This window comes from Passer domesticus, chromosome 8 (genome assembly GCF_036417665.1).
Source record: "Passer domesticus isolate bPasDom1 chromosome 8, bPasDom1.hap1, whole genome shotgun sequence".
NCBI lineage: Eukaryota > Metazoa > Chordata > Aves > Passeriformes > Passeridae > Passer > Passer domesticus.
The window spans coordinates 51,033,635-51,042,127 of NC_087481.1; positions in this window are offsets into that span (position 1 = coordinate 51,033,635).

Below are 8,493 nucleotides of genomic sequence, written 5' to 3' on the forward strand. Positions count from 1 at the left end.
AATCCGGGCTGGGGCTTTCCACAGTGGAGCCATTTCACCCAGCAGTGCAGGCATTGAGGAGGAAGTGGGGTAGCTGCACTGCTTCTTGGCTGTGTGCAATTTGGTCAAATCCTACTTTATTTTTCACATTTATTTTCCTCCAAGGTGTTTTGAGGGGAGCTGGCATTTCTCTGATGCTCTGTACCCCTCTCCATGAGCCTGTTTTTGCCACAGTGTTAGACAGCCAGCTGGACTTGAGTAACACTGAGAGACAAACCTCAGAGCCAGGGCCATAAGCACCTGATCCATTTTGATGCTGAGCAGCCGTGCATAATCCATTAAAAGTTTAAACTCAGAAGTGGTTTATGAATGATTCCCATGAGAACAGGAAATCCCTACTAGAAGATGGGAGCAGAGGACACAAGTCCTTTCCTTAGGTGATCTGTTTTTATGAAATTTCTGCTTTTGACAAAGTTGGGGTACATATTTTGTGGTCCAGTTTTCAGATGACTTTTTAAACTGGGACATTCCCAGTGATAAATTTGAAAGTATGGCAAATTCTGTCTGTTTAGGTAAATCAGTTATGAGCACGTCAACATTTACATTATGATGTTAGACTCTGCTTGAGGGCCCACCTAGGCTTAGATTAGATCTTTTATCTTACAAGGTTTATTTATTTTAACGACCTTAAAAATATTACATTGATAGTGTGTTTCTAGATATAACCCATACAAAAGAGACATTTAGTTTATAAAATGAAACAATAAAACCCTAAAAAATGTGGGAGTGCAGCTGGTTAATCTCTGTGTTCTTGTCTAATTGACAGTTTAAAAAAATACTGTCTTAGCTAGAAAATACAATCTCTGCTTTAACAAAACACATCTTCACAGTCCTACTTGATTGCAGGACTCACATTTTATCTATATAGCTGAAGTCCAAGTAAATGATCTTTGTTTTTAGCTGACTGCAGTGGTTTTGCAGAGAATGATGATAAATCTGCAACAGACAAAACCTATATGTTTTCAGTTTCAATAAAAATTAGTTATTTTTTAAAGGGAGAACAACAACAAAGAGGCACAGATTAGACAATGTAGGATTTAGATAAATTTAGGGTTGCAACAGTTCTCTTGCCTTCAGCCAGCATAATGAATAATTTAGAGCCAAATTTAGGGGCACTCCAGGACTAAAGTATTGCACTATCTAATTTCTGTTGTTACTCTGAAGTGTAAGCAGCAAGCTTATTAAATATGAATGGAGTAATCAGACAAATTCTATGACTGTGTGCAGGAGCTTCTCATTAATGATTCACAATGAACCATCATGAAAGACTAAATAGACTGCACTGGATTTAAAAGTAATAAATATACTCCAGAAAGAAAGTAATTTAATGACCTTCCTATGAATGATGGGGCTTAAAGCAAACGAGTACTCAAGCAGAGTATCCTCATCAAAGCTCTAACTCAAGCAGATCATCTTTGTACATCCCTCTTGATTATCTTTTGTCAAAACAGCCCTGCCATGGTGGCCCTGTTTAGTGCCTCTTTTCAATGCTGTGTTTATTCCCTGGTAAGCTCAGCCACCACAGCCTGCCACGATTTCACCTCTGCAGAGGGTGATTGCTGCTCCTTAGTAGGACAGAGCACGTACCTTCAAGCCAAGCTGGCAATTAGGGCATGATTTTCAGCATCCTTTACCTCTCGCTGACTTCAACGGATAGCACTCCTGGGATCAAGCTCTTCAGCTGTGTAAGTGAATACTGCTTCAAAGGGAAATTCTGAGCTAAAAGAAAAAAATACTTTGGCCTTTTTTCAGCTTTCCAGGAAGGGGGTTTCAACATCTAACAGAAAAGATTCTTGAGCTTATTTTTGTGTGTTTGAGATTAGATGCAGTGATGTTCCTTTCAGAAGGGGAATGTGAATCAGGATACCAGAACAGTAATTCCTTTCTTCATCAAACAGTTTAAACAGATTCAAATTAAACAAAAAAAAAAAAATTAAAATTGACTGACTTTCTAGTTTTGCAGTTCTATCAAATTGGGTTTTTTCCTAAACAAAAATATTTCTGAATAAACTTTCATTATAATTTCCCCACAGTGATTTACTATAAACCCCAAAAGTTCTCTTTGTCAGCTGTCTAGACAACATCCTTACTAATCCTGCAAGATAAAATAGCCAATGAAAGAATGATAAAAATACATGAAAACCTGGAAGAGATGCCAGAAAACTGAAAAATACTTGAATTCATTTTACTTTCCTATTTCAAAGTAAATTATAGGTCTTCAGATATGACAGGCAAAAATATAGTCTCAGGGTGCTCATTGCACATGATCAAGATATGGGATGGGATAACCCAGAGTGAGTGGAATATTGATTTAGGTACGTGTGCTGGTCAAAATATTTATTACTTTGTTCACACAGACATGATAAGTATGGAACATAACTTTAATTATTGCAACCCAGACTAGAAAAGCAGAGCTCATCAACTTTTTGATCTCCTTGTTTTTAACAAGGTACATGTAAGATGAGTCTTTCTTCTCTCTGCAATTTTAAGTGCAACTTTATGGAAATAAAAAGCAGGCATTATCAATTTAATCCTGCAGTTGTCAATTAGCATCTTTACAGACTCTGAAGCCTAAACAATTAAAAGTTGAATAATTTATAGCAAATGGAACCATTTCTGTCAACAGCATTGTAACATGCATTTGAAGGATGCTTCACTGCCTGGAGCTGCTCGATGATTGATCCTGGAGTTCTCATTAGTGATGCAATTGCTGCCCCTGCCCCTGGGCAATGGCTACTTCTGTTTGCCTGCACTTCTGAATTAATTGTAATTAAGTTGTGGTTACTTGTGCTTCTTCAGGGGACATTGTGACAATAAAAGAGGGTGGAGGAAGTGCGCTTTGGCTGCCCTCATGCCAGGAAAGTATCTTCCAGGCCAAACCTGCTGGAATGGCCACTGACTCCCCTGGCCAGGGAACACAGCAGACACTTCCTCAGCTCCAAGTTCATTCTTAGGACAATGGACAGCAAATCCACAGCTTTGAGTTTCTTATCCTAGGTAGCTGCTGACGATGTTTATAAGCCACTCACCGCAAAGATGTTTAGCTGGGCAGAAAGTAGGAAGCAACTGTAAGGATGAATGATCAGGTAGATGAATATGGGAACTGTCTGTCTTTGAAAGAGGATTGAATACTTACAGGGAATACAACAAAAAGGTGGCTTGGAAAAAAGCTGCCAGGGTAGAGCGAGGCTGAGAAAGGCCAGTTTGTGCCCATGTGGGATGACTGATGTGGGGATGTCTCTGGAGAGATTTGTTGATTGAGGCCATGTCTAGGGATTGGTTATCTACTTTTATGTCCCTGCTCTTTTTGGCAGGAGGAACCTGAGATGCTTAACTATTGCCCTTTGAAGGTTTCTGGAGAGCTCTTCCTCTTCAGTGTGAGGAGAGGGATTTCTTTCTTCCTATGAGCATAATGGTAGATCTGAGCTTTTAAGCAATGTTACATTTTGGGCTGTAGCTCCAGGACCTTCATGTGGAGCGAACCTTCATCTCTGTGCTTGTCTGGCTGCCTCAAGCAGAAATGTTTTCACCTGGCAGTTCACTTCCTTGCTGGGAGTCACCCAGGGCAGGCTACTCTTGGGAAGAGTGTGAAGGCTTGGCAGACTGGGAGGAAAGACTTATTTTAAAAATAATGATGTGTGATATACTACTTCTGCAGAGGATTATACTTTCCCCCAATAATTTGTGTGTTGTACCCCTAAAAGAATCTTCCATGCAATGGAAGATGGAGGATGCAGGGAGAAAGGGAACAGCTCTCAGGGATCAGGCAGCTTCCCTTGCAATCCCTGAAGTCAGGAAGTCAGGAAGTGTGATGAGGGCCAGGGACACTGCAACCATCCATGCCCTGCTCTGTTAATGATACTCCAGGTGCAGAAAGAGCCTCAAGAGCTTTGCCCAGGAGGTCAAGATTTGAACCTCATAAAGAGATCAACAAATTAAATTGGGTGTTAAGAATTTTGGAAAGGAACATAAATCACAACAGAAGGTCATGCTATAAAACCAGAGCATGGCCAGATTTACCTGCTTAGTAAAATACTGGCCACCCCATATGAAGAAGGATGTTGTAAAATCTAAAAATAGATGGCGAAGATATAATAATGAAAAATATAAGACAAAGAATATCCTCTGTACAAGGAGCAACTCAATAGGAAGCTTCAGAAAGAATTAATAGGATTCTTCATAGTGAGAGGAGACAGATGGGGACGAGCAAGATATGATTTAAGACCTTTCAAGTCATGAAAGAGATGGAGGAAGTGAATGTGTGAATTTTTCATTTTTCATTGTACTAGAACTGGGAAGTACTTAGTGCAAGTCAAGGTAACTCGAAATAAAGGCCAAAATAAATAACACTCCTTCACAGAACCTCCAGCTGACTGGCTTGGGAAAGTCACTGCACAGAGGAAAAGTGAACGGACTAATGGCTTCAGAGCAATTAGGCAGAGCAGACAACAGCTAGAAGACCTGTGGATAAAGGGCAAATATAATGGCCCATGTTCCAGCTTTGGCTAAAAATTCCTCCAGCTGCTGACCACAGAAAGCTGGGAGTTATGTCAGGGGACAAGGAAACTCCTAGCAGTGCCATTCTTGTTTCCCCAGCCATTTCTCAGGCTTCCAACAGTGGCACTGGGACCTGAGCTGCCCCTGTTTCTGCAGAGGAGATGGCTCTGCCACCACTGCAGGGACATTATCCCAGTGAACCTGGACATGCAGGAATGTTCTGGGAGAAAAGCTTTTCTCTCTCCACAGGTGGGCCCTCCATAGACTTCAGCTTTCTTATGCCAAGAAAATTACACAACATTTATTTAATTTTAGCATGAGTTTAATGGCAGATGTATAAGGTGGTTAGTTTTTTGGGGTTTATTTTTTTTTGTTCCTCGAGGTACAATCTCCTCCTTCCCTTGAGTGAATAGGTGAGGAAAAGAGGTCACTTGAGGAGCTCAGGTGTGCTCTTTTCTGCACATTAATCATAAACCATTAATCAGAGTCTGTATGTGTGCTCACAAGATGAGAGTTGCCAAAGGGCTGATAATTAACACATTTATCTGAATGCTGAAATTGTACAAAGCCAGTTGAGAAAATTAGTATAAATTTGAACTGCTAGTGAAGATACAGATCTAATTTTTTCCCTGTCTCCCAGAATCTCCAAATCAAGATTGAGTATTTTTTAAGAAAACACACTCCAGATCAACTCATTGCTGAATTTATTTTCTAGCTGTGGCATTACAGCTTCTCAGCTGTAAAAGTGTTTAGATCCTTTTAACCTTATGTTCTGAATTTACAGAGGGGCAGGTTGGACTTAAATTGTCTATATAAACAATCTCTCATATTCTGCCTTCTTCCACATGCACATCTGGTGAGTTCTTCATCATTCCTAATTATGATGCAGGTTGATGGAAAATTACTTCTTTGACAGAATCTGTAGCAAGAAATGGTGTGAATTTAAACAAGAATTGAGAATCCCACTGAGACTTTTATTAGCAGAAAAATCAAAGATCTGCAAAATGTATTTTCTTTTTTTCCCTTCAGCATCACTGAATCTTCTGATTCCAGAGCATGCACAGTCCTCTGTCATTACAGACAGACCTGGGCACACATCAGAAATTAGAAGTAACTTTCCAGATCTATCCTCACTAATGCAATGTGTTTATAAAGGGTCCACAAGGAGCAATTGAAAACTCTGTCATATTTTTCTGTATCACTACATGTACCAGTGGTCAGGAAAAATTGCTGTTTTCTTGTTTAGCTGACTGCCAAAACTGCATTTCACATAAAGAAGAAATAGCTAAAAACCTTTGGATCCTACTGTAGTCTGTCCAGTCCAATTCAAATTGGCACTATAAGTCTGCATTGAACCAGCTCACCAAAACCTCCTCTTGTCTAAACTATTCTCAATGAAAAAGAAGCCCACTAATAACAGAGAATCCAGCATAAAAATCTAAAGAAAATATTTCTATAAATAATAAGTCTAGACTTAAAATCCAGATTGGTGTAAACATTGACTGCTGATCTTCTGGACAAAATGCAAAAATCTGCTCATTAAATACTTGCAGTTTAGGAAACTGTTTTCTGGGGAGAATGATTAATTGCCAAACCTAGGACTGGTGTATGCTGTGGGTAGTTCTATCTTTCCCTCACATTCTGTACCTGACATTCTTTTTTCAAACCTGCTGCAGTTCAACAAGATCTTGAAGAAGCTGCCTTTGTTCAGAAGAACTGCTCAGAAATTATGCATGAAGGATGTGCTTCATGCCCGTCTGAATGGGACTTAATGAACAAACAAATTGCTGTTATTTATCTACAACTTATTACCCAAACACATGGAACAGTTAAAGGGAAAAAAATTAAATATTTCAGGCTTTGGTAGTCCTTATTCCAGACAGAATCCCTCTGTCTGACAAGGGAGCTGTTTACGTGACTGTGACCTGAACTTTCAAACAGCTGCAACTCTTTGTTTTACAGGAGACCTTGAGCTGTGATTGACCTCCTTGCAGTTGTTTGGGTACAGATGATGGAGCTGGAATCCTGAAATGAGCACAAACACAGGAATGGGCTCTTGCTGCTGAGTCTGCTTCCAAAGCTGTAATGCAGCACCAGTTTCTTCTGCGTTGTGGTCTCTGAGCATTACCTCATCCAAAGCCAGTCTGAAAGCACACAAAGCAGGGAACATCTTGCTGGAGGAGGTAAAAGGAAGTGTTGCATCTGTTCTGCACAAGCAAGTCAGGGATTTCTGCTCTCCTGCAATAGCACTCATCTGCTGTTTGCATGTGCAGCAGCTACTGCCCATTCATTATCTCTGTACAATTGCACCAGGTCCTCAAGGCATTGCTTTGTGCAGTTCCAGTGACCTGAGTGGAGGATTTGGGCTGCCTCTACCAGACCTGTCATGTTCCATGCACAAAACAACATCATCCTTTCAGCCGTTTACTGAGCCACTTTATTAGGGTTGCAAATAAAGTCAATAACTCTAATCATGCTTTTGGTCATTGTGAATCCTGGCTTGGCTAGGAATCGTTGGAGATAAACATCTCATTTCAAATAAGCTACTGAGCAGATGGTAATGACTTTTAATCACAAGCAACACAAGGAAAATCTGAAATAAAGCCCTTGAGATGAACAGTTTGGTACATCATTCCCACCATTTTGAATGCTGAATAGCCTTGCCCCACAAAGAGCCATATGAGATTTATGTACACATACACTTCCAGTAAACTAAAATACTGGCAGTCATTAATTGTTTTTCACAATTTTTATTTTGGGCCCTTATCCAATGCCCACTGAAGTTAAACCAAACCTCTTCTTTCTAAGCCTTCAAAGACTCCATCTGCTGCAATTACAAAGTGTTGTGTTTTAATTGTGGATGCAGAAGTTTGGGAGACCTACAAGAACTTCCTTCTCAACACTGAAAACAAGAATGCGGGTAGTTTCTTTATTTACCTGAAATATTTCCCTTGTTGTAAAAACAAACAAACAAACAAACAAAAAAAAACCCAAACAAAAACAAAAGAAAGTATTGGGGATCAGACACTTCCCTCAGCTCATAGCCTGTGCCTGTGTCAGGTTAATGGCCTCATTTTAGACTCTTCTCAGCTTAGGTCAATCCTGAGGAGGCAGCACAGGGAATTTTTTCATAGGATAGGGCCTATCAGCTACTGCATTTTTGGAAAGTTGAGATGAATTAAGGACAACTTTATGCCAAGAGTGGAGCTCTCATTTCTATATACTCTCCCTCTGATCCTCTGTGATGTGTTCAGAGCAGTCTGCTTGCCCAACGATATTGCTGGCCATGGCAGTGTGGCAGGTTTGTATTTCAGTCCTTGTGCTGCAATCTCTGTGCCTGGAAGCTCACTAACACCATCTCTTAATGGTCATGTTTAAATAGTTTTGCTGGAGCCCACTTACAGAGCAATCTGTGTTCAAGATCTTTTTAGCAGGGAATTGGCGAGAATAGGTTTTCAAACAATGTGATTAAACCATGTCTGCAACAAACGCTCCATCAACATTTACAATATGCCTTCCACACAGTGCTTAGATTTTAACTCCATGTAAATCAGTAGTGATTTTCCAGTCAAATTCTTCCCCCAGTGTGGCTTTGCTATTTTATCTTCCAGAGAAGGACTCTCATACCTCACTTCCATGTCCTGCAAAGACCTGCACCACTCACCAGGGAATCCACCCTCGCAGCTTATGGTAACAGCGAATATTTCCACAGCCACATTACAGCTCTGCAGATGAGATCCAAGAAAATAAGGTGCCTGGATAATAATATGCACGAGAGAAGTGCAGGGGAGGCTGGTTGGCATTGCTGGAGGCAGGAAGCCATTCCCCATCCCATGGACACAGTGGTGGCAGCTGCAGCTGGAAGCTCTGGGGAAGGCATGGAATGAACCACTGACTCCAGCACTGGCTGAAAACCCACACAGGGACCTGGATCCTGCTCTGCACAGAGACAGCCAT